Source organism: Pezoporus occidentalis, unplaced genomic scaffold (genome assembly GCF_034315485.1).
Source record: "Pezoporus occidentalis ecotype Australia unplaced genomic scaffold, CSIRO_AGI_Poc_V1 ctg2, whole genome shotgun sequence".
NCBI classification, from domain to species: domain Eukaryota; kingdom Metazoa; phylum Chordata; class Aves; order Psittaciformes; family Psittacidae; genus Pezoporus; species Pezoporus occidentalis.
The window spans coordinates 10,736,463-10,760,339 of NW_026913855.1; the positions used below are offsets into that span (position 1 = coordinate 10,736,463).

General features: G+C 39.1%; 1 long non-coding RNA gene across 3 annotated transcripts in view; it reads left to right on the plus strand.

Annotated features, from left to right (window-relative positions):
* Positions 1 to 5,323: 5,323 nt before the first annotated feature.
* LOC134163179 (uncharacterized) overlaps positions 5,324 to 23,877 on the plus strand; it is a 71,362-nt gene continuing 52,808 nt past the window's right edge. For 2 of the 3 annotated variants that reach the window (XR_009964612.1, XR_009964614.1), the window contains exon 1: positions 6,202 to 6,660. This is a non-coding gene — a long non-coding RNA (uncharacterized LOC134163179). Of the gene's footprint in view, positions 5,399 to 6,201; positions 6,661 to 23,877 lie in introns of those variants that run through there. The other variant, XR_009964613.1, reaches the window with a different exon arrangement.

Genomic DNA, 23,877 nt, shown 5'->3' on the forward strand with positions numbered 1-23,877 from the left:
TTCAGATTACTCAGTACTGCTAGTGTGAAGGTTACCAAACACAGTCACTTGGAGGTGATTCCTGCAGGTTTGATCCCACAGAAAGATTAATTTATCCATTGTCTTAAAGCTTTGTTTATAAGTCATTGTTCTGAGAAAAAATTACGAATTTTGTAAATACAAAATCGCATCTCCTCCTGGTTATAATAAGTAGATAGTGCTATTGTATCCTATACCTCAAAGCATGAGTTAAAATAGCTAAGCATACACAGTAAAGACTGTCTAGAAGAGAGAAGCATGACAGAAAAAAGCCCAGCATGATGGATATACCCAAACATGAGGACTGCCATGAAAGGTAAGGCATCTAATGTATGGAATTTGCAAAAAGCACAGCAGAAAAATTGCTGAGAAATCAAAAGAGATTTAATGAAAGTTAACACAGATCTGTTTGAATTAACCACGAGCATTTAACTCCTACTGGCATAGCTGTTATGTCTAAACTTCAAAAAAATGTAGGTTCATAATAAGAACCTATCAGTGCTTCACTTCTAAAACTAGTTGTGTCACTGTAAGAAATTGGTGTGTCCAGTGTTTAAACCTACAAATATTTATATTTACCAGAACTTTTTGTACATTTAAAATCCAGTCTTATTAGCTAACCTATTTACTGCATACTTGTTGAGTACTCCCAAGAGAGATCTAAGTGCCTGTGACATTTAGGATGCAGTACTTATCCTCTCTGGTGTTAACTATGTGCAGACTTCTCTCAGCAATAGCACAGCCTACAAACGACAGAGTAATCCTTCCACTCCTCTCACAACTGGCAAGGCCTCAGCTGGACTACAGTGTCCAGCTCTAGGCGTTGCTCTTCAAGAAAGGAGTGAGCTACCCAAGATAGTCCGGAGAACAGCAGTGAAAATAGTTCCAAGCCAAAATAAACTCCCTTAAATGAGCCAAGACTGAAGGAACTGTTGTTGTGTACCCTAAAGGAGAAAAGAATTTTAGTGAGAAGGATATGTATTATTCTGCTAGTCCATGGAGACAAGAAGTAATGGCCTTAAATTACAGAAAGAAAGAATCAAGCTAGCTGTTGGGAAATCTTTGCTGAAGGTAGGGGTACTGACACTCTGGAGGTGGTTTGCCTCAGGAGCTGGTAGAGTCGCTCTCACTGAAGGCTTTAATACAGGTTAAACAAACAGTCTTATCAAAACCACAAAAATGTGGTAGTCGATGATGGCTGAAACTCAATGACCATACAGCATGCTTCCTACTCTTTTATTCTGAGGGCTCTCTGTTGCTTTTATGATTCCAATTGCCTGTTCAAAGTTGTTGAAAGAGTTTGCTTCAAACTCTGTGAAATAATTCGTGTTTGGACAGAGGCCAACTGTGGGAGGTATCTAGGACAAAGTAACACATTTTTTTTGTAAAAGATATAAACAAGATAAAACGGCTGTGGACTCTAAAATGTAACATTTATTACTACCGATGCCTTTATTAGATGGGTAAAACTGCACCACAGAAATGTACAGAACACTAATATCATTGGATTTCCTACTTAGAAACGTATGATGTCACCTCCACGCATGATGAGCACCTCTGGTGTGCAGCAAAGCTGCTGGAGCAGCTTTTTGAAGTTGTAGCATGACAGGCTTTTGGCAACTTCTTGGAACAAAGCTGCTCTGATGGTTGTTTGATTAAGCAAATCTGCTGTGGTAAATGTCTGAAGCCAAGCTGTTTCTGCAGCTGTTTCAGCCAGAGCTAGTCCTGCAGTTTTTGAAGAAAGAAGGCATTTACAAAGAATGAAGGAGAGAGGTGGAAACAGAAAGAAGAAAGAAAGAAAAGGTTTTGAAACCTTTTAACTACATAAAGCATTAAAAACAGAAGTATGTTTGTTTTCAACCATCTTTGTAAAACAAAACTATAATGCCATCTTGGGGTTTTGGTGATAGTGGTGATTATAATAAGCAAGATTCCTAGGGCTCTGTATATTTGTATAAAACATATTAAATGATAGGCTTTAAGAATGTCATTAAAGCTGCAAAGTCAAGTAATCCAAAGGCAGAAAATGCCAGAAGTCAGGCTGTATGCAAACTTTACTCATCTCCCTGTGCAAATGCCTTTAGTTACATACTGACATAGGGACTTTTTTCTTCAAGATCCAAGCCTCAGTCAGCACTCAGGAGTGACAGGTAGTTTTAAAATTATATCTGATATTTTGTTTTCTTGTCCTTGTTCAGTATGAGTCCCTCTGCCTTGTTTATTTCACAATATTAAAAATTTATCTGACAACAGAATGATTAATCTCCTCTTGATCTTTTCAGTGGTTCTTATCACTGTGTTCTCTGAGTACCTCACAAATATGAATATGTTTACTTCCATGATACAACTCTAGCAGTTAAAGTGATAAAGCTACTCCTGTTTTATTACAAGAGAAGTGTAAAACTGTGTAATAGTTTGGGGTGCTTAGTTCAAGGTGCATGATCTTGAGACTTAATATAGCAATTTATTTATTCATTCAAGTTGTGATTCCTGCTGACTTCTCAAGTGTTCAACAGTTCTGTAAGCCAGATCATAGGAACTCAGGTGAGGCACTCAAAAAAAGAGGCACCACGTATGAAAAGCTTTTAGAGTAGACAACTTGCTAAGAATTACAGAGGGATTTTGAGAGAGAAGAAGGTGTATAGTGCCGTTGTTAAATAAATCAAGCAGATAAATAATTGTACAATTAAGAAGTGTGTCCACCTAAACCCAAAGGGGCCAATATACAGTCTCCATGACTGTATAGCTTTATTTTTTCTATTTCCTAACTTCTGATCTCTTGGTTTGGAGTCTAAAAATTGTTCCATCATAGTTTTCTATGTGTAGATAAGCTTCTCTTTTTTTGATCCAAACTAGAAAATAAATCTCCCACATGTTCCATCTGTCATGCCTAAATGTGCAGGTTTTATGAATGGGTTAGGAAAATGTAGGTGCCCCACATAGTCTCCTGCCATTTAAACTAACAGATTAACTAGGAATAGTATTTTCTGTCCTCTATGTGTACTACAAAAAAATTAATAGAACATTTTGATGGACAGTTTCTGGTGTATTTTCTGACAGTCACTGGATTGTTGAAGAAGATATGGGCTTGGGCTCCACTACAAGGTCCAGATTGAATGCACATCCACAGAACACAGATGCTTGAATTTATTCCTGAAAAGCATAACCACTTCTGGCTCTAAGAGTCATTGCCTCAATCTTATTTTCTCCTTAATCTCAGTCCTCATTCCAGCTCCATTTCCAAGTCTTAGTACATTTCAGTTCCTTCCACTAGTTCCTTTCCTTTCTAGCTTTTAATCTGTTCTGTCTTTCCTGGTGCCTTTTCCTTCTCCACCATATATTTCTCTGTAGACTGATGCCCAGCATCAATCCCTTCCTGAGACAGGCTGGATCCTTCAGTCTTCCTCACAGTTGCCAACACTTCAACAACTCTTCTTATTTTTATTTTTATTTTTTTATTTCCTGCTGGCTCTGAATCTTTTCACTTCCTTTTCCATGTGCAGTTTACTGTCTCTGTCACCGTAACTATCCCAGTTCCCTCTTCTTGCACTGTCTTTACTTTCTGGCATCCTGGTTCCTGTCTGCTCCTCATCTCTGGGCAGATCAGCTTTTTGAAAGCTCTGCTTTTAAATAGTGCAGCTTCCTCCTTCTTGCTTCCTGTTTGGAGTAGGTGGGAGAAATAGAGCTTCTGCACTCCGTCTTGGACTGTAGCCCAGTATGACGTAGAGCTGTAGTTGCAAGGAAAATCCTGCTCAGCCTCATTCTGGAACATGTTCTATAATTACAGAATCTTTGAGAAATGCAACTGCTGACACCTGAGACTTCTGTACTGAGCATGTGTGAACTGATTTTGCTTTGCTTTTTCTTTTTTTTTCCCAAAGGACTAGAACTTAGCCAAAATTCTGTTAAGAGGTGGAGGGAGGTATATTCTCAAAATACAGGCAAGCCGCTGACAACATTTCAGCCCATTCTACAAGTTGTGGTAGCCTTAAGACATCTCAGCAGAACTCTGTTGGTTTTTATGAAGAAAATGACGTATTTTCCCTTTGCCTTGATCTCAGAAATGGCTGAGTTATTTGTTTCCAAAAAAAACAAATGCAGCCTGAGGCAGATGCTCAGTGTGGAAAATTTCAGTGCAAATAATTAAACTTTGGCTAAGTTACAAATAACTGAAAACCGTCTTATAATGCAAAATGTTGGACAACCTTGTGAGGCATTGTGTGCATCCATGCCTGTCTATAATATAATATCCATTAAAATTTGAAGAAAAAACTATCTTCATGGTCATTAGAGAAAAACTCATGGCTCCTCTGTCACTACCATGTCAAGTTTCATACCAAAGCTGTTGTAGGAGGGTGAAATGAAGCTACTTTGAAAGCTATGTCTTTATTTAAAAGGACGTTATTTTATTTATGGTGAAATTGCTGCAATTATTGCCATACGGATAACTCCAGCCATGCAGAGATCCTGAATCAGGTCTCACAAAATCAGGAAAGCGATTGAAAATTTGTGAGATTGAAAGAAACTCAGGCAAAACTGGTGATTTCTGCTACAGTTTCTAAACTTCAGAGGTGTTTTTGTACTATAATCAAGTACTTTTCTGTAACTGTAAACTCACTTCACTTACATATGAAGTGAACATTTACTTACATCTATACTATGTTATGAAGTTAAACCAGAAGCAGAGACTTTAAGACGAATACCAAACATATTGCCAGTGTCAAGACTTTGGATTCAGAGACCCATACCATTGCTGGTGCCTTTTCCACTGCATTTTTTAGGATTTAAGAGTCTGGATACTGAGTGCTCAGCTGATGCACAGCCTCTGCTTGTCAAGGTACAGCAAGTCTCTTATGTATTTGAGCTCTTTTCCCATTGATTTATCAACTGGGTTTGAATTCTGTATTTTTCATACTACTTTAAAAAAATTAAGACAGTTACAGTGCATATTGTATACATTGACAAAGTACTAGCAATATCGAAAATGAAGGAAACGTGTTGAAGGCTCAACACAGGGCAAACACAAAGTAGCACTTGAACTCTTCCTCTTTGGCAATCTTAGAATCATAGAATAGTTAGGGTTGAAGAGGACCTTATGATTATCTAGTTCCACCCCCCCTGCCATGGGGGTTACATAACAGTGTATCAGTGGCTGGTACCAAGAAAAGATTCTAAACCCAAGACAGGCTGCAAAAGCTCGAACAGTTACTGATAAATTTTACATAGGTCAAAGAGTCTGTGACTGTAAATTAGAAAAAGATGGGGTTTTTTTGAACTGGATTAATTTAAGCAAATTTTCTTTTTAGGAGACCTTTTTCAAAGTAATAATTGTGTGGAAGATAGGCTTGGATCACAAGGAAAGATTAAGAGAGCCACACAGGTACAGCTGAACCACCAAGTAGTAAGCATGGTATAGTAATGGCATAAAATCTTTGGAGCATCTAAGTACCAGGACAGGGTAAGGATTGTTTACTGCTGTAAGGGAAACTATAACAAGAATGAGCAGATTTAAAATAAATTAGAGACTACTACATGTAAATATTACGGCAACATTTCCCTGATGATGAGATTCATGAAGATGCCTAGGAAACCAGTAGACATTCCGCTTCTTCAAACTTTTAAATTGAACAAAGCAATACACAAGGCAGCTGCCGAGAGATTACTGAAATTATTTGCTCTGATCCTTAATTAATAAAATTTTATTATTGAAATCCAGAAAATGTATTCTTTCTCTTCCTTTACAGTGCTTAGTTAAGGTACATGTCTTTGCCCTGACACATTGTGATTGATATGAGGTTAACTAGGTAGAGAAAACCGCTAATGGAATGGGGTTACAAAAGTAACAAAACCAACTAATTCTGAGAATCACTACATTTACTCCGAAATATTTTAATCATAGTACCATGTATTTCATCATCTACAGCTGGACAGAAGGTGACAGCTCCTCAGATGAGATACATTTCATTTAACTTTGGCTGGCTGAAACAGACAGCCGCACCTGAGCTAGTCTTCCTAAGTTCCCTTTACTGTCAAGGGAAAGAAGTAAGCATCTTGTGGAGCACAGTCTATTTCATCTAATGTAGATGTCTGAAGTAAGGTAAAAGAATGACACTTGAGTTGAATATTTCTTGGTGTGGCCTGTAATGGGTTTCTAGGACAGTAGCTAAGGTGGGATGACAAAGGCTTGCTCATTTTTGTCTAGGGTGGACATCACAACCGGTTTCTTTGTCACATGTAAGCCAAACTGCTGAAAAGGTCTATGATGAGTGGAACTACACTAAACAGGTATTTTGGTGACTCTGTAAAATACAGTTGTTCAGCTCCTGAATGGGATGGGAAAGGCAGGCTCCTGACATTCTAATTTGAAATATGTTTCTTGTGACAATGCAAAGTGACAATGACTATTTTTAAACCCCTCAGGTGTTCAGGCCTTGTTGCAGCTGTATCCTACTGGTGACTTAATTAGGGCCTTGCCAGCTCTTCTCAGTGGTCCACCCCAGCCTGCTTTCAGCATGCCGGATAAGGGGGTACCGGCCCTGTGTTTTGTTTGTCGTCCGGTCCACTGCTTTCTTTTGTGCATGAAGAGAAGTATTCCAGCTGTCCTTATACCAGCTTGCACCATACTCTCCAGTTAGGCGGAGGGTAATTTTTTATGCTATAGCTAAGGGCCTTTATTGATGGCAGCTGCTGGAAAGCATGGTCTTGCTTTGCCCTTCTCTCCCCCAGCTGTTGTTACCAGATCTAAGTTGTGCAGCTTCAGTGTGACCTGATGTGGCTGCCTGACCCAGTGAGGAACTGTTTCTTTTTTTTTCCTTTTCAGAGTTATTAATCCACAGGATCATCCAGTTGAATTGGCTCACCTTGCAGGTACACTATTGTTAGGTACAATATGCAGGGAGCAGGGATAGTATCTAGCCATAGGCTAACTGGGGTACAGGGCTTCTTTCACCCCTTCAGCTGCATTGCTGCATCATCTTAGCTGCAATATAAAATGAGAATAACTTAACTATGGACTGTTCATCAAGTCAGTTATTACTCTGTGTGAACAAGAGTATTTTCAGTGTATATATAATTTTCATTGGTATCAATTGGTTTTGCTGCTCTATAAATGAGCTTATATTGTTAAGGAAAGCCTTGAAAACCGCATGATATTTGATGTTAGAACATTCCGTTCAATATGTTTTAAAACATCTCGAGATGCTGAAGCAATGGGTGTGATTTATAGCTTTGCTATCAGGTTATGTGGTGCCTTAACAGTGTCAGAGTGTGCAAAGTTTGTTTTTTGGTTTGGGGTGTATTTTTGTCACGTAAGAGTGAAAAAACACAAAATGGTGGTTATCACATGAGTTGCAGCACTGTCCTTGCTGGTCTAGGCTAGTTCCAAGCAGTAAGCAAATTCAGAGTGACTACTAGGACATTCTTTGCTGTTCCAGCTACATGTTGCTTGTCAACTTCCTGCTCTAAAATAGCTAGGAATGTTGCTATCAGCATCTAAACATTTATTGCTTCCTTCCCCAGCAGCAAGTGCAATCCACTGACAGGCCTCAAAGTATGGAACCCGCCCCAGAAACTGACAGCGCCTAAGTAGGTGAACGGCTCTTAATGATTCCACTTTAACACAGACTCTTTTGGTTACAGAAAACGTGCTAATGTAGTTTACTATTATTTTTCACAACAGGAGTTCCCTTCAGGGAAAGACTGATGTTTATTGTAATACTTGGATTTCATGAGATGTCTTCAGAAAAGTGAATCATTAGGGATGGGAAAGATGTTAAAATCTCTATAGAGGAAGCAATTTGACCATGACTGGCAATTACCTGAAAGAATATCTTTTATTGGGATTCCTACTCCATGTAGGATTTTCGAATCTTTTAAAATGATTTCCAGTTTTCCTTCTGGCAGCAATCTCCAAAAATCAGAGAACTTCAGACATCTCAGCGTTAAGTAGTCAAAATCACTACTTGCTTTTAAAAGGTTTGGCCTTATGGCAATACCACACATATAAGTGGAAAAGAAATGCTGTATTCTGCTGCCACATCTTTGTCACGATGCCAGAACAGCCAGCCACAAATTGATTCCACCAGCACTGAAGGAAGTATTATTTATGAAAAAGGAAATTATGTCCAAAGTTTGTGAAAGAGCCTTAACTCAGGATTTCCTGTGCTTTTAGTTTTTGTGTTATTTAGGAATGAGAGTCAGCAACCTTAACACCATCTTAATACAATTTTGTGTGTGTGCTCTGGAATTTCCCTTGGTTTTTTGGAATGTAAGTGGAATGAAAGCATGAATGCAGATGAAATACAATTGAAAAAACCACTTTTATGTAAGTAAATAGTCAATTGTAAATGTTTACATTTTTACTCATGGAAGAGAGATTAATAATACCAAATATGTCAAATACATCCTTCCCTACCTGCCAACAAGGGGTGCAACCTCTTTCTGGCATCATGAAGGGAAAAGAGCAGGGAATTTCCTTTAAGAAACCTCCTTGGTCTAGTCCACCACCAGTTTCTATAGAGACAGTATTCTCAAAAATCATCCTCATTTATAGCTATAAATAACTCCCACAGTTCAGTGCAAAAGTGAAGCTTAGCCATAGAATTTATTGGGATTAAGTTGGACATTATTTTGGTGAAATGGAAATCCAAGGTAGGTCAAATGTTTGTGTGCAGTTCTCAGTGAGAATTTGTATAGCAACTGGGGATGGAAAAGTCATGCAGAAGCAGCCTGTTAGTGACACCATTTCATTCTGTGAAGGTTGTACCTATTGCTCACATCACAGGGAAGAATATTACTGCACTATGAACGAGGAGTTACATGCTGGACAAAGCGCATGAATAGGAGGACTAGTACGACCTTAACTTCTCTTCCCTGGCTGGTAATACAGACCCTGCATAGACCAAGAGTCATGCACTTCTTGGTTGGTGTTTTTATGGCTTCTGAGTGCTGCAAAGCCATTGGGGTATTTTTCTTTATAATGGCCATATGAGAAAAGAATTGCAGTCTCTATCTTACTGATGGAGAAACAAGTCCCAGAGCAATAAAGAGCTTGATTTTTAACGTACTTTGACTCTTTGTTTAGAACCTTAAAACTGCTTAGATACATAAAGATGTAGGAAGGGCTGCAGGATTGCTTCCCAGTGAGTCAGCTGTGTCAAAGTGTAATCTCTGAGTGAAGCATCCTCCTCTCCCCACTCTGTGCCTTGGTTTCCATGGAAGGAAAGCTGTGCACACAAGGCATAGAGCCCTGGAATGCAACTACTCTACAGTCTAGACACGGCTATAGGCATCTACACAGGGATTTTGAATGCACCAGGTGCCTGATTTCTATTGTTCTCTATGGCAAACAGGCACGTAAGTGTCTCTGGAAATCCTACTGACTACTTACTGCATTCTTGAGCAGTCACTTAGAGGCAGAATTGTTAAAGATCACAGAAGTAGCCTGTGGCTACCATGCTAACCACTGGGATATTCTTTCTTCTATGCCCATAAAGATTCATTAGAATGAGCTAAATTGATCCAAGTTCCCAGCAGGACCAGGCTCTTTTCCTGATGGGGCAGAAAAGAGATGTGAAACCTCTGTCAGATGTCAGGAGCGGCTGGGGCTTCAAGCCAGGCTTAGGTACCAGGGAATATTTCCACAACAAGGAATTTGGTATTTTCATAAACCTGGCTGTGTTGTACTATGCTGTCCTGTAAATCTTCACACTGGTGCTAAATACTTGTTGGTTTCACCACAACAAAATTATTTAAATTGTTTTGCATATCTACAGAAAAATACTTTCATCGATAAATGCATTAGTGTAAATGAAAAGTTACGGAGGAAATGCAGATACTTAATTGAGGCAATATTAAATTCAATACATATTCTTTATAGTAGACATCATCAATATATGTGGTTAAGTCTGCAGTTTTTAAGTTTTAAATGTATTAAACTAAAACTAGTTGTGAACAACAGAGAAAGACTTTTTTTAGATGCCTCTATTTTTTGTAGATAAAAAAAAAAAATCAGTGGATCTATATTTCAAAATGAATATAATGACCTCTTTTGCCTAGAGTAGCATGGAGTGTTAACAACTCTTGATTTGCTGGAGATTGGAAGTCTTCACTAGATTTCTCTTCCAGCTTCCCGAATGCACAAGAAGGTTAAGACACAAAGCTGATATATGAAATAGTTGTACTACCCTATTAGCAATTTTTTACCAGGACACAGGAAAGAGTGTCTATGTGGTAAACAGCACTGTAGCATAGAGAAACCCAAAATACAGTTAAATTAGCTAATTTGAATATGGCAATAATTTTGGTCATAGCAACATGGGTCAATTCATACTGTTTCTTAGCAGGGAAATATAGCCTTCAGGAGCTCCATGCCACTACAGTTTGTTTGCTTCTGGCCTTCAATGTATAATCGTTAATGCTAGCTTGATAACTGCTTAATTGCAAAGTGCAGTTGAGAAAATTTGCAGTGCTGGCATCCAAAGGCAGCTGATGTGTCTCCAATTTTCATACCATGTTTTGTGTCCTCAAAAGTTTCCTTTGTTTTGCATAAATTATGTTTTCATAGGGCATGTACGTTCATATGTTCCCTGCAGTATGGTGTAGCTGTCTTGAATGCTGCTTCATTTAGACAGTCATAGTCTTCAGCAACCAAAATAGCTATGACAGGAATGGTCATTTTCATTACTAAATTGGAAACAATATTATTGGTACAGTGTGCTGGGGCTGGTTTAGCTGCCTACCAGGGTTTAATCCAAACCACAAAATTGTATGCAAATATTGCAGTAGCCACTCTATGAAAACCAAAATATCTGGATTAGTGTCTTTAGCAACCAGTTATGTGAGTGGTAGACACCTTGTTTCCTGAAGATTCATAAATCATAGAATACCAGGTTGTAAGGGACCTCAAGGGTCATCTGGTCCAACCTTTCTTGACAAAAGCATGGTCTAAACAAGATGTCCCAGCATGCTGCCCAGCTGAATCTTAAAAGTATCCAATGTTGGGGAATCCACCACTTCCCTGAGAAGACTATTCCAATCCAACTAATGACAGATCACCACTTGGGAAAAGAGTGGGGCCAGTCATCCAGTTCCCCAACCACTGCACAGACAAGATCATAATGCATCAGTTTCTTTAGGATGTGGCTGTGGGAAACTGTATGAAAGCCTTAGAGAAATCCATGTAGACAATAGCCACCACTCACCCCACATCCACTGGGAAGGTTATTTTGTCATAGAAGACCATCAGATTTGTCAACCATGATTTGCCCCTGGTGAATCCATGTTGGCTGTTACCAGTTGTGTGCTTCATCTGACCTGTGACAGCCTCCAGGAGGATTTGCTCCATAACCTTCCTGGGGACTAAAGCAAGACTGATGAGCCTATAATTTCATTGGCTCTTCCTTTGAGCAAGTATTGTAGATGGGGGTGACTTTTGCTTTCTGCCAGTCTTCTAGGGCACCCCCTGATTTACACAACTTCTCAAAGATTAGGGTGAGTGGCCTCCCAACAGCTCCATCCATCTCTCTTAACACCCTCAGGTCACATCAATCTGTAGGGGTCAAGCTCCTGTAACAGTTCACATACCAGCTCTTCTTCACTGATGATGATGGGTGTGTGTGCATCAACCTGGATTTTCGTTCCCAAGGCCTAGGGCCCAATAGTGCTGGTAAAAGCAGAGGTGAAGGAAGTGTTGAGAACCTCTGCCTTTTCAGCATTGCTGGTGACTAATTCCCTTCTCCTGCTTAACACAAGACAGTATTTTCCTTCTGTTTCTGCTTGTTATTTATGTACCTGAAGAATTTTTCTTGTAGTTTTTGACAACTCTGGCCAATTTGAATTCAGGCTGAGCTTTTGCTTTTCTAACTGCAATTCTGTGCACCCTTGCATTGCCCTTGTAGTTCTCATTGGTTACTCACCTAATTTTCATGTCTGGTACTTTTCCTTTCTGGTTTTGAGCAAACTGAGGAGCTTGCAGTTACGCCAAAAGGGTCTTTTGCTCCACCTGCTTCCCTTGCCTTTAAAGGGGATGAACCATTTTGGTGCTTCCAGGTGAGAGTTCCTGAAAAAGTCCCAGCACTCGGCAGCAACTTTATCCTCTGTGGAAGCTTCCTATGGAGTCCCTCCCAACTGAGCTCTGAGCAAGCTAAAGTTTGCTCTTCTACAATCTAAGACCTTTGTCTTAGTACTAACCTTCAGTGTGCTCAGCAGGATCCCAGGCTCCACAGTATTGTTATCACTGCAGCCAAGGCTATCACTAACTGAGATATTACAAAGCAAGTTTCTTGGTTTGTGAGTAGCAAGTCCAGGATATCTCATCTATGACTGGCACATCTAACATTTGCATGAGGAAGCAGTCCTGTACACATTCCAGGAAATCGGATGCATGTCATGTGAGCTGCTGTATTGTTCTTCCAACGAACGTCTGGATAGTCGAAGTCAGCATAAGAACCAGGTTTTCTTGACCCAAAGCTTGCTAGTGACCCAAATATTGCCTTTTTTGCATATTGTCTTTCTTTGGATGTCGGTAGCAGATACTTACTCTCAGATACCCCTTGAAGATGACCCCTCTGATCCTGATCCAGAAGCACTTGATAGAACTTCCATAATTGCTGTAATTGAGTCTATAGATTCAACATACAGCGCAACTCCTCCTCTGCCCTGATTGTCTTTATGAAACAGCCCATAGCCATCCATCAAGATCCTCCAGTCATGTGAGTTGTCCTACCATTTCAGTTATTCCTGTGATATCATAACTTTCTGACTGGGTGCAAAGCTCCACTTCCTCCTTCTTGCTCCCCGGGCTGCATGCATTTGTGCATCATGGTTGGATTTTCCAGTGACTATGAAGGTGTGACCTCTACTTACCTATGAGTGAAGCAATCCCGTCTCTCTCCAATATGTGGATTCTGGATGGGAATATGGTAAAGCTGAACACATTTTCTGTACTTTCACTTATCAAGTGCTTTTTCAGTTTGCTTGATTTCCTGAAAATAAGGTCTTAATTTCTGTGAGATCACTTTTCTGATGTGTTTGGTTGAAATTAATCAACAAACTCAAGATGGACATGGAAAGGAAGAGATGGACACACACGCATACACACATGTGGGACCTGTGAACCCCTTTCCTTAAGAAACCAGGCTAAAAATACTAATGAACTGATAGCACTACTTAAAGTCCAGTTTGTTCATGACAGCAAAGGACTGCCATCACTACTTTATAAAAGTCAAAGCCAAGCATTAACTAACTAGCATAATTTATGAGTGTACTGAAATATACTGGAAGTATTTATGGAAATACTGGAATATACTGGAAATATTTAGTTTTCCTGTAGAAGAATCTTTATCATTTTCAGCTGTTGTCAGAATTTTAAATATTAGCTAAAACTCTGTGTCTTTTTAAATTATGCTTTTACAATTGTGATTACTGTACATATATAACTGCGGGAGGTCTTTCACCCTCATTTGTTCTTTTCTTTCCATTTCTAAGAAATGTCTTTCCATCATAGTATTAGTATTGCCTATCATTCACAATAGGATCATTTCCAGAATTGGAACAGACACATCTCCAGTGTAATAACTCTCACGGAACAAAGTCCAGATCTAACTGCCTGCTGGAGTCTTGATCCTGAGTAACAAATGGCAGCTGTACTGCCTTCCAGCTCTGACCAGAAGAACAGCAGCACTTCTGTTGCTATCCCTATTCACAGGAGCAGCAAGGCAGGATGTGGGGTCGTGCCAGTTTCCTTGCCTTAAATAGGGCTCACGTTTGGCATGCGTTACAACACTGACTGCCAGTGGGGTCAGTGAATGCATCTTTGGTGCTGTGGTTTGTGGCAGGTGAGCGATGTGGATAGGTAAGAAAGAGAGATGACACTGGCTGTCTTCTTGGTCTAGCTAAATGCACCAGATTGCCCTCTCTGTTGAACCTCCAAAAAGGTGGTAGTGGTATGATTTTTCACTTCCTGAATTTCCAATATTGTATCTTTTATCTAGACAAAATCTCTTTTCTGTGCGTCTTCTGCGGCCTGCTCTTCTATCAGCTGCAAAAGTCTCATGTTGAAACAGAAAGTCCTAGAACAGCTAAGTCAAATTAACAAAAGATACAATGTCAGTGAACGAAATTAAACCTGGCAATTATCCTCATGTGTGGATAATCTGCGGCAGAGGTAGACTAACCTTAAAATAAAATTCGCCATCAACTGGAGTCAGTCTAGCAGCTCACTGCTGTTACCTGCTTCTGTTAACACACACTCGCCACTCCCTTGTGCAAGCCCTGGCACTCGTAAGACATGTACTGAACTAATTCCACTCAGTAAGTCAGGAAAAATACCAGAGAAGCAAATCATTTTTCTCTAAGGCCAGTGAGCTGAACCACCCCAACACAAGGACATGACAGGATGAACAGAAACAGGGGCATGGGAAGGGAAGGAGCAGGACTGCCACTTTTCATAGCAGTGAAACGTTAAATTTTCTCAGTCATATTATTGGACTAGCTGTTTTAAAGCATCATGAAAGAGGGAGATTTGATCAGAGCAAAGGCTGATCAACCAACTGGTAGCTCTGTGAACAGCAGACACAAATGAGGTTTTCTTTGGATTTGTATTGAAAGATTGATCTTGCGTGGGTGTTCTGTCTAGTCTACCGAGGTCTGAGCTCACACCTTTTTTGACAGGGGGATTTAAAGAGTGTCTGTCACAAGGTTCTATCTTTTATACTTGGTTAAATCTTTTTATAAACTTTGTAGGAATTTAATATCTATCAAACGTCCATCCCTTGCAAAAGTTAATGAAATTGGCCAACTGGATCTAAGTCATTATACAAAGAAGCACTTCTACAGACTGAGACAGAAAGCACAATATCTTAGAATTTCTTTTCTTAGTAAAAGAAGGAAAGTATCATATTATTAACTTTTTTTAACAATTGAAATTAAAAAAAAAATCACAAAAATGTCAACATTGAAAAAGTTATTACCATTTTATAAATAATTATTCAAAATGTGTTGCCAATCTAATAAAACTAGAATCCAACATGTATTTTAGGTCTTTATGGATCCTAGAGCCTCTTAGACAGTGCTAGTATGTACTTTATCCATATATAAAGTGCAAGGAACAGAAATATTCATAATATGCATACCTTTCCAGGAAGGCAACTTAATAAAGACAACCCAAGACTAGAGAGGCAATTGCACCATGGACCTGTCATCATACAGGTTGTAATTCTAATTTACAGCAGCAATAGCACAGCCTGCATGACACTTACTTGAGTCAATAACATCCTATTATTTCTAAGAGCCACAGAGTGAACTTTTATCAATCTCTCAATACTAAATGTATCAAGATGTGACAATCACTCTTTTCCTTATGGATTAAATAACAATTTGAGAAGTCATATTTGGATCTACTGAGCAATATGCCTGCTGCCAGGCATTGACAGCAAACCACAGTAGTTAATTTGACTCTGTGGAACATTTGAAAGCAGGCAAGCTTGAAGCATGAGCCTTAAGCATGTTTGAGGTTTTACTTACATATTTCAGCAAATCAATCATATATATCTATTAATATTTTCAGTTATTTTTATTTAAAAGTACCTTCATACATGTTAAAGCACAACAGAAAGGAATGCTTAGAGATCCTGTTGCTAATGAAGTGCCCTCAATTGAAATTCCTCTCACAAATATCCTTACACAGAGGAAATATTTTTCCCCTCATAAACTTCACTCCCATTAGAGAAAATTTTATATGTTGACTATAAAATAGAAGGAAATTCTCTAAGCCTCACAAGCCTTTCCTGATTAAGATAAACAATTTAATTACCTACCTGGATCGTTAGCGTGCTTCAGTAGGCTGAGTGACAGATCTCACTCCTAACACACTATTTTGCTTGTCTACCTGGCCTAGATCATGTACAATGCTTCAAATTCATTAAAAACAAAAGCCCAGTCATTTACGTGCAAATTATCCTTGCCCATAAAGTAGGAAATAAACTCTGAGTTTGTCCCATTTATATGCCCTCAGTGTTGGAATTTTTTAGAGATCCTTCTTGCTTTGATGTTTTGTTGAGGACCTCAAACAGCAATCATAAAGGTGGTATCAGCTCTGGCCTTTGGATTTTCCTAAAGTAGGACACTATCAGGGGTTAGCTGCATGTACCACCCAAGGTTAGAAGGGATGCAGGTGAGAGCAGCAAGCATCCCCACTTTGCAGAAACTGCTAAAAGGTAAGCACAGAGAATCTGGTAAAAAAAAATAAATACGGTCTATAGTCATAGGTCTTTATGGCAAAAGAGGTGGACATATGGAAGCCAATGTAGACATGACTTTTGCTCACGTTGACAAAGGTTTCCCTGGTACCTAATTGGGTCCTTGTGTCCTAATTAATTTGTCTTTCTCCACAAGCCCTGCAGTGGCCAAGCTTCACATTTCTCCCTGTTCACAACAAAAATGGCAGCTTTGATTGAAGCTGCACTAGGCCTCTCCTGGTGATTCGTGTGCACATAACAAAGTCAGCAGACGGGAATGGATTTGCATGTCTCAGCCAATTTCCTACAAAACCCCATGTAGAGTTAGTAACTTCGAGAAGAGACACTGAGCAGAGAGCTGGGGGCAGTAATTTCTTAACCTGCAAAAGCAAAAGCTAGTTTTGCCAGAGCTTGTCTGACCATGCCCTAACTCCCCCTTTCGAAGTGCACAACTAGCCTCAGAAGAGCCAGTGCTGCCCATTAAAAAGTCTTTGAAGATACCTTTAAAAACTGTTGGGTTGACTATATGATCATGTATGTGTGTGAGAAAATAGCTGATTTCATCTCTAAAATTTGAAGGGTATCCTAACTGTGGGTAGTTTTGTATATCAGGAACAAATGTTAATTTGGCAAAAAAATAGTCTATAAACTGCTAAGAAAGCTGAAAATGGGAGCTAGGTACTTTACATTATAGATCACCAACTGAAACCCACCATAAATCAGTAACAGGTGCCCTTAAGAGCTCCAGTTGATCTGATGATGTTCTATATCCCAATATGAAATAATCTAGGGGTTTCAATCCTAGTTTCAATCTAGGAAATAATCTAGGAGTTTCCCAATATGAATTATTTCCCAATATGAAATAATCTAAGAGTTTCAATCCTACAGGTCCTAGTAAGCAAATGTTACCAACACCAGCTCCTTCCCTTCAGCCACAAGTAAACAAAAAATAGCAGCTGCTATTGTATCAGGGAAGGATAAAACAGTACTTCTCATCTGCACATTTTCTGTTGTTTCTTGTGGAGGCCTGTTCATGGGATCAGATGAAAAGATGTCATTGGTACTGCACAGAAAGTTCTTGTTCTGAATAATTCAATTTCTGATGTTGCTAATCCAGTGCCTTTCATAAGCATTAAATTAAGTTTCAATTAAGCATGTCTGAAGTCTTTTGACTGTTTATCTTTTTGGTTTCTACTCTATTAAACCACTCCATCTATGAGAAATGTATAGAAAGAAAAGAAATCAGTGTGCAAAAGCAAACAGGGAGCTCTGTCTTTTGAATTACTGGATAACTCTTTTGTGGTAGTGTAAAGAAGGTTTCGATTACACCTGTTATTGTTGGGTTTGTGGGTTTTGTGTTTGTTTTTTTTAATAGAATGTATTTGGTGTTTTTTTTCAGCTTCTTTGCACTAAAAATAGGCATCTGTTTTCAAAATCTCTCAAAAAGTAGTGGTGTTCTGTGCGTAAATGTTAATCAGCTTATACAGTGTATCAACCTCCTGTCCCTTTAATGAGATTAAGCTCCTCTTGCTGAGTGTGAGATTTCCTGAGGTGTTCTGTTCTTCTTGCCATTTCTATCAGAGGAAGACCCCACCCTTCCTGTGCCAGTATATTACACACACATTATAAAGATAATCCCTGCCCTGACAGAAAAAAATCTCTTTATGCACCCTTCTACGTTGAAAGCTGAGTTTCACAGTACATCTTTCACCAAAGCAGTGACTACCACTGGCCAAAATGGGGAAATGCCCCTGCTGGCCATTCACTCATCTTCTTTTGGGAGCATCACTGACATACAAATGCTTGTAAACTAAGATGCTAAAGTCATACAATGTGAGTATCCTTACCTAGTTCAGCACAGAAAAGGTTATAGCTGATGCACATTGTGTTTCTTTGGGCCACAGGAGCCATCTTGAGCAGCCCCAGTTGCCTTCTAAGTTATGCCTTTATAACTGTTTCTGGAGCTGCAAGGTGATCTAGATTTGAAATTTATTCCAGTTAAAAATAGCATTTCTTCTTCTCCAATGTTTGTTTTTTTTTTGCCAGGTGGCATCAGGTACCTCACCACAAGTGAGCGTGCAGTGCAAGGTAGTGCATGGTAGCAGGGACAAGCAGAATGTCTGTCCTCAGACTTCTGTCCACTGTGTCTTTAGCTAAAACTGGCGATTAGAAGTGACAATTTTTTGTGAGTAAAAATAAATAAAGAATAAAACTGAGATAAACCAAACCAGTATTAATTCCACAGTGTACAAATGTGTGTAAGTCTATGTACAAACATACATACAACACACATGAAGAAATACTTTTCTCCTTGTAAGAGGCAGTAGTCTAATTCTTAGCCATTAGCTGTTCTCTACTGATTAATTTGAAGGTGCACAACACAAGGAAGCTTCACAGCCATGCTCTAAAGTTTCCTAGTGCCCTTGGGTGTCTTATACCAGGAATAGGAAAAGAGAATGTGGAGAGACTTGAAGTCTTGCTTCTTTGTCTTCCCTGCAGTTGGCTTTAGGCGCAAACAAAATAGTTGTTTGAAAAGACTGGAGCCATGGCTCCAAGACCTGCTTTACCTATAGTTAGGTGCCTTTGGAAAGCTGAGTTCTCTGCTGTTGCTGAGAAGGTTGGGATGTCCATGAATCAGTTACCGTGGTGATGTCTTCCCACAGCAACAGATCTCTCTATCTCCCTCCCTGTCTGCTTATTCACCTCTAAACCGTTCTTTTCTAAGCTAATTCCCTTCTTCAGTCCAGAAAGGCAGTGACAACAGATACTTAAACCCTTCACCTAAATAACAACACCTTGGGACCAGCTCTTGGAGGCTGATGATGTGCAAGCATGTCTTTGCATATGGAAAAAAAAAAACAACCCAACATTTATAAGAAATCTTGCCCTCATAACTTCTTTAATACACAGGAGTTTGACACACTAGGCATTTTCATCCTTTTCCTCAGATATTGGGGAGTCTTGTGCCAGAACAGGGAAGACACTGGAGCCTGAATGAAAGCTATAAAGCACTTTGCCATGTCATCCATCTTCATTGTCCCTTCTGGGAGCCACAGAAACAGAGGAGACACCCAATCTGGGAACCAAAGCCACCTAGCAACCGTAGGCTGAATGAGGGCTTGGAATGCTCTGCCATTTCATTTATCTTTTCAGTCCCTCCTGGCAACCAGAGAAACAGCAGTTGAAGGCACACCTCATCCGGAAACCAGAGGCAGCCAGCACTGGCCCCCGAGTAAAAGGCTGAAAGAAAACTATCCCATTCATCTCCTGGTTCCCACATGCTGCACTGTACCTGGCACAGGAATCAGTTAGGTAAACAAATGCTGTCACAGCCCCTGCAACTCTGAAAAATGATGTAAGCTCTCCATGCTGATGAGAAATACAGTCTGCCCCCAAGACCACAGAGCAGCATGTACTTCCCATTACGGCATGAACCAAGCCTGTTAGGAGTAGCCTTGTCTCACTGCAAACATGTCTCTGTACTAATGCACCCCACTTGTGGTGTGTTGAAAATCAAGGTTGTATGCAACTTTGACACTGATGATTGAAGAAAAGGCAACAGACATTTCATTAGGCAGTTTTGGTGGTAGAGTAGAAATGTATTCCCTCCAAACTCGCTATTAAAACCACCTCAGCCTACTCAAGCGTATCGTCAAGTATGAGGTCTAATCACCCAGCACTTTATTTATTCTCAAAATGTGCAGACTGGGAGAATGGAGATTCTAGAAATTCTCACAGAGGAAATATAAGGTAATGAGCTTTTTTTTTCAGGTAATAAAAGCAAAGTAATCCAGGGAGTGTATAGATTAAAGACGCAGATGTACTTTTTCAGGCAATGAATATAAGACAGTGGATTTGATGCTAAGGGTTCCTCACCTCACCAAGGCTAATATTTGGAGTAGAAGATAAACTACTTTATGTACAAAGGAATACATTTAAACCACATTATTCAAAATAACTAGTGTCTTATCCTACAGTTCCACTCATTTCATGGACAGTGATTCTGGGTTTGGTTTATTTCAGAAACTTTTTTTTTCTTTAGTTTACTGAATAATAAACGTGGGTGGGTTTAGTTTCAGTTAATTCATTTTGACTTTATTTTTAAAATTAATTTCTATTTTCCTTTGCTATTTTTGTATATATCTCTAACCTAATGTTAAACTATGAAAATAAATCCTTGTATATTCTTCACTGTACTTACTGGAGCCTTTTTGCCTTGAGCTAATAATGCTCTGCAAAAATGAAGAAAGAGGGTGTAAAATCAGACTCAGAGCATAACTGTTTTCCAATATTTTACATAGGAATAGCAAACCATTTTCAGTTCCGATGTCTGCAAGCACTAAAACCAAGAATTAATTTGGTGATAGTGAAAGCACAATTTGTTTTGTCGTGTACTGAAAAGATCTACTAGTCTACATTGTGTAACTTGCTGATAGAGATCATAGGTTGTCCATCACACCATCTGCCTTTCATTCAGCAGGCTTCCAGTTTCCTACAGATAGTAGAACAGCTAGGAAGAAGCCAGCCTTGAGTCGCAGAGCTGGGTGCTGTCAGCATATTGCTGCCATTGTAGCTCAGGGCATTGCACATTCTTTCCCAGAAGTCTTGCTGAAGTGCTCTTGAATAGGAATGGTGAAAGGTCATGAGTAAAAGGAGTAACTGAAGGAATGATCAAAGCCATCTTAAAGTATAACTCTTCATCCTGGTGAGGATGGTTACAGCCAGGTCTGCAAAACCTCCTCCCTAATCAATGACATTGAAAGCAGCAAAGATGTGGAGTAGTATTAGTGTGACAGTTCTGACTGGATTAATGACAACAGTAGGAAAGCTCTTGTGTGTCTCCTATTACATCAAGATGCTCATTAAAGCCTCTAATGGAATAATGAAAAGATTTGTCAAAAACTGCCTTTTCAAGCTCCCCTTATCAATACTGGCAAAACAAATCACTTTCTCGCCATGGCATCTTTAATTTAATTCCCAAGCCATTCTGGAAACATAATAGTTCATTAGCGTTTACAAGACTTGAAAGCTTTTGGTAAGTTTTTCCATGATTTTCGATTAAAAATGCTTAGAAAACTGCAAAATGCAAAATAAGTCCATTTCAAATATTTGCAAACCAAGAACAGAAATGTTTTTAAATTTCTGAAAAAAAAAGCAGGTTTTCAGCTTCTGATAAATTCAAATATTGATGTAAAGTTTGGTCTCCCAGAAGGGCCTTGTTCTGTGACTGGGCATTTTCTTGGCATTTTATTCTCGGGTCAGTGCTTCCATTGTTGCCGCAGCTAAGACAACTGGAAATTGGAAACCCATTCGTCATGTTAAGTTGCTAACTAGAATGAAAATACAAGCAAGCTGCTGTGACCAGCCTTTCCATCTCCCCAGTGAAAGTGAGCTCATTGATGTCTCCATGGAAGTGAATGCCAAAGAACAGCACTATCCAGTGGTTAAGGTACGAGACTGGAAGTGACATTTTCTCCTCACAGGCCTGCCTTAGCTAAGTGAGCAGTGTTTGGCAAGAAGCATAATGTCCATTCCTCAATGTGCTTACCTGCAAAAACTTCAGGATAGCCATATATACCAGTGTTTGAAATACCTAAACATGAATGTGAAACTGGTGCTAAGTATTCCTCTGCCTAAGGAAGTAAAGCTTATATAGCTGAGGTGTCCTTTCATTTCACAGTTATTTTCTCAATCAGATTAGACAGTCACTAAGAGCATTTGTAGTTATAAAGTTACTGAAATTTCCTGAAAATTGTCAAATGAGCAGAGAGAATCAAACTGGCATTCCTATTCTCTCCTTACTGCACCTTCAGGGTAATGCTACAGTGTGATCCCAACAGTTACCTATCCTGCTTGTCCTGACTCTGCAGCTGTTGTGTACATCACATCTAACCTATATCTCCACACATGGAGCTACAATTCAGCCACTGCCTGTGCTGTTTCTTCTTATCTGATTGAGAGGTATAGGAGAAAGCTATGGATACTGTGAGAGAGTCATATAAGGGAGCTGGGATTTTGTCCTTATTTCTTAAAGGGCACATAGGATGCAGCTGCATAAGAAAGCAGATTTCCCTGGTTCCTCTCCTTATGGAATAGTCTATTACTAGTAATTGGCCATGATCTATCAATAGCTTTAAATTGAAAATCAATTTCTTCATGTTGCCTTGCTCTTATAGTAGGACTAGGGGAAAGCCTTCAGGTAGAAGTCATGTCCCCATCAAACATGTGATTTCATTTAGTCATTTCTGTTTCATGTTTGTGGTAGGGCATTCACTGCAGTTATTACATTTCAACTAAACAGGCAGTAACCTCCAGTTGAAGGGTGGCAATTCATTAAATTGAACAGTTCTATTGCTTAACATAGTCAGGCTTACCCTAAGAAATAAAGCAATGTTTTAGGGAGAACATGGCAAGTAACTCCAATTTAAATTAAGGTAATATAGCATTTGTGTAAATACTATTTTAAGCTCCTGTTGTTTCAGTTTATTTTAAACCACTTAAAACTGGGATATACCTGACTGAAATAAAGTACCCCTGTAGTAGTTTTCACTCAGTTAAATTGGTTTTAAACCGACTTGATGTAAGCAGTGAAGCTTCCTAATGTACACAGATATTGAGGATTTTCTAGCATGTGAACTAGAAAAACAAAGTGCTTTGCCTAAATTTATCCCCCTTGAAAATGAAAAGCTAATGAACTGAAAAAGAGGTATTTGCTAATCTTTAAACAAGAGATAGAGTATAGAAGAGATACAATGCTCAAGGAACAAATTGTTTAGCTCATGTGAATTGTTTGCTAATTCCAGGACAGAGTCATTATTTCAGTAGCAATACATCTGATATTCTTTATTGTCCTTTTTTTCCAGCTCTGTTTTTATTTTTAAAATTCCACAGTTATTCCTATTTTTATAGCCTTTTATATTTCACAATAATATACTAAAGATTTTGCAGGTTATCTTTGGGGTTTGGGGATTATTTTTAAATGCTCTGAAAATAGACTGAAGGACAGGAAAGGATTTAACGTCTTCAAGACAGGAGCCCATTTCTTTATGTTACATCAGGAATCCAAGCAAAAAAGCTTAACATGAGAGACACATCTACTACAATCTTAACCTGATAGCACTGAAATAATCTCAATTAGATTATCTGACAGAGATCTTCCACATCACATCACAGTGAAATAGTCATCAAATTTAGCAATTCTGGTGACACTACTGCGTTATATTTTTATAAACTTATTTTTGTGAGCTAGTGTATGTTCAGTACCAGCCAGTCATAATTGAAGATGTTAGTGGTTTATGTGGTTTCATGTCAATCAGTCAACTTTTCCTTTGGAATTTACATTGCACGTTTTATTGTTTTTTCTCACCACCCTGCAAAACGAATAAAGAAGTTATTTTCACAATAGCCTTATTATATTGCATTAGGAAGGAAGACCTAGAGAAATCAAACACTTTAGCTCACCCACAGGCTGTGGCAAACAGGGCAAAAGGCTGAAACTGGGAAATGAAGGTTGAAGAACTGAATCCAAGTAATTCTTATTGTAGGCTAGTTGTTTGTCTCAAAAACTCTTCCTTTTTTCTTGTCTGCAGTAAGAGTCTCAAGAACGAATCAGCCAAACCACCTT